The sequence below is a fragment of the Leucopleurus acutus genome, assembly GCF_964270905.1.
Source record: "Leucopleurus acutus genome assembly, chromosome: 10".
In the NCBI taxonomy this organism is placed as follows: domain Eukaryota; kingdom Metazoa; phylum Chordata; class Mammalia; order Artiodactyla; family Delphinidae; genus Leucopleurus; species Leucopleurus acutus.
This window is the reverse complement of record NC_139153.1, coordinates 83,070,898-83,074,492: the sequence shown is the minus strand read 5'-3', so window position 1 is coordinate 83,074,492 and position 3,595 is coordinate 83,070,898.

The window sequence follows — 3,595 nt, the reverse complement described above, 5'->3', positions numbered from 1 at the left end:
TTCCCATACTTCCACTTCCTTTCCTGTCTTCTGCCCAACCCTGAGAGCAAAGAGCCCAGAACTTGACACCTTGTAAACTCTGGGAACATATTAACCAAAGTAGCTTAACTTACTGATGATCTGCTAGATACTAGGTGCTTTCGGGGTGAGGGGATGGTATCCAAGTTAATTCTCTCACAACCATGCAGAGTAGATGTTAGTGCTTTAATTTTGGAGCCAAGTAAACTGTGATTTAGAGAAGTTAAGAAGCAAATCAAAGGACAAAAAAAAAAAAAAAAAGGACATCCAGCTACAAAATCAACAGAGCCAATATTTGAATTCAAGTCTTTTACTCCATTTCCAAATTCTTTCCAAGGCTTTCAGAGACTTAGTCTCAAGGCACTTCTCTCACCCAAGTCCCACCTCAAGGCATTCTTTATCAGAGGTCAAACTGCATTTCAGTTCTGTCTTCCATCTAAAGCAGCAGTGGTGACTGTGTGAAGGGAGGATATTGGTGCCCTCTTACATTAGGATGAAAGACTTACCTTCAGTGGGGGCGTTTCTGTTGTACACAGCTCTTGCTGTTTAGAACATGTATGGGATGAAGATTTAAAATTCAAACATGAAGTTATTTACATGCTGGACTTCACTCAGGCATATACAGAGGAACCCAGTCTGGAATTCACAAAACTTCAATAAAATAAAAAAGCCACACTGTGAATGCCTGGTCGAGTGCTTACCTCCCCTACCCACAAGGTGCTCTGGGGTCACGGGGAACACTGTCTCACAGGATCTCAGGGCCAATAACCAGATTACAAAGTTGACACCATGAGTTACCTCTGCAAATAATTTCTCCATAAATAAGCCCTTCTATAATATGAATGAACACAACGTAATGAAATGCTCAGTCAACCTAAGCCACAAAAAAGGAAAATGGTAAGTTTGTCCCTCTTCTAAAGGGTATATGAAGTCAGTTAACAGATTTAGAAAATATTCCATTCTCACAAACAAATTTAGTGTGTATTTCTACTCCTGGAACTATGAGACAATTGGATTTTTAAGGATTTAAAAATAAACAAGTATTATGTTTATTTAAATATATATAATTAAGTATATACCAGGTATGAGTACCTGTACATAATTATTCATACCATTTCGAAAAGTGCGTGCATCTTAATGCATGTATGAAACTGGTTGGTGGGGTTTTTGTTTGTTCATTTTGCTGCAACAGACTTGTCTCTTCTGATATGTCCAATTCATGTACCCTATAATGATTCTCACTTATGCTAAACACGCTAGCACACTAACCAAATAATACTCAGAGTAAAAAGACACATCACCCAGATTTTTCTATTAGAAGCTACAAAATGTTGGAAACTCTTGTTATCTGATATGTATATGCAGGTCTCAAGCCCATAATAAACACAATTATGTTTCTGCAGTAAAATGCATGACTATTAACATTAGGTTGAGTAAACAAAGACTATAAATAGCGTCGCCTCTGGCTTTGCCACAGAATGGATGCAAGTCAGGCCAGGTTTTGCCACCCAAATGAGTTAGAAACAAAATTTTTGGTTTTCAGAACGTTGCGGACTTTGGAATTACAGAAAAGCATATGTGGAACTGACTGTATAAACATGAGAAAATTTTTACAAATAGATGTTTTTAGGAGTCAGATGAACACATCTGAGGCAACAGACTAGAAATGTCTTTTTATTATTTTTTAAATTTTTATTGAAGTATAGTTGATTTACAATGTTGTATTAGTTTCCAGTGATTCAGTTATACGTGTGTGTGTGTATACATACAGACTAGAAATTCTATTTATGGAAATACCATAAAAACACCATTGAGATGGGGCTTCCCTGGTGGCGCAGTGGTTGAGAGTCCACCTGCCGATGCAGGGGACGCGGGTTCGTGCCCCGGTCCGGGAGGATCCCACATACCGCGGAGGGGCTAGGCCCTGCGCATCCGGAGCCTGTGCTTCGCAACGGGAGAGGCCACAACAGTAAGAGGCCCGCGTACCGCAAAAACAAAAAACAAAAAAAACCACCATTGAGGATCTCCATAAAGGCACTATATGAAAACCATGACCCTATTACAGTGGGGCAGGTGGGTCCTTCCCTGGTCCAGAGAACCATATGTACCATTCAAATCCTAGCAGAAGGCAATGCCTAGAACAGCTGTGAAGCAAGCTCTGCTTTTAGCAACCTAGAGTAAACAAACACCTGCTGAGTTTTAACTCTTCCCTATTCTTCCAAGCCATCACTCTGAAACTCTAAAAACCAACATGACTCATCCACACCTTCAGATGCTTTCAGTATTCATTGCACTTAGATCAGCACAGAAACATAATACCTTTATTGGTGCATAATTTACAAAGAACTCACATCTCTCTTAATCCTTTCAACTGCTTCAGTGTGGTAATATCTCCATTTGTCACATGAGAAAACTGCTGCTCAGAAAGTTTAAATGACCTGCCCAAGGTCACACAGGCAATAAATAGCAGAGCTGGGCAAAAAACCCAGGTCTCAGGTCCTCCCTCCTCACTCACGGTGCTCCAGCCATGCTGGCCTGATTACATTTTTTAAGCTGCTCAAATACAGTACTTTCAACTCAGGAGACACCAGTCTCCTCTGCCTGGAGATGCCCTCCTCCTCCTCCACCTCCCCACCCCATACCATCTTCACTTCATTAACAGCTTAAATATCACCTCCTCAAGGAAACCTTCCCTGAATTCCTCAGACTAACCTAAACCCCCTCCCCACCCTGCTAAGTGCTCTCTTGACACACTGTATTCATCATTCAAAGCACTTATCACATTGGTAATTAACTTAATTGTGGAATCATTTACTTAACATCTGCCTTCCTGACCAGATCTTAAGCTCCATGAGGGCAGGGACTTATGGTGCCCATTTTTTCCCTCCTACGAGAGCTGCACAGTGCCTGCTATTTGGTTAGAAGTTTGATAAAAGATCAATCAATAAAAACATCTTCTGACTCAAAGATCAGTATTCACTCCACTGTACAGAATTATCACACCATTTTCCAAGCCTATTACCCTCTTGGTGGTCTTTGTTGTTTGTCAAAGACCTTCTAGTTATTGGTGAAATGGGTACTTTATTCCACAGGCCATAATGGTGATACACCCTCCACGCGTTTAGGTCTTTCCACTCTGTGAGTTACAGGGTCATAATAATAGCATTTATTATAAACAGTTCGGGGCTGTGTACTTTACTTGGATTGTCTCACTTGCTCCTTATAACATTCTCTGACATAGATATCTTTATTTCCATTTTGTAAATGGGGAAAATGAAATGCAAATAAATGTAATAATTTGCGCAATGTCTGACACATAATAAGCCAAGATGTGAACATTTATCTGACTTTAAAGACCCTGCTCATCCTGATGACCAGCTGTGGGAAGCATCCCCAAGGCACCTAGGGAGTTATCAAGGCACCCTGAGAGTTATCTGCACATCAGCATTGCTAATGTGGATAAAACTGACGGGGCAATCATTATGTGGGTAAGATTTCTGTTAGGAGTAGATTCACCCTGCCACAGAGCAGGGAGCTTGGCGGGGACACAGGCAGGGTCCCTCTCCAAGAAGACTTC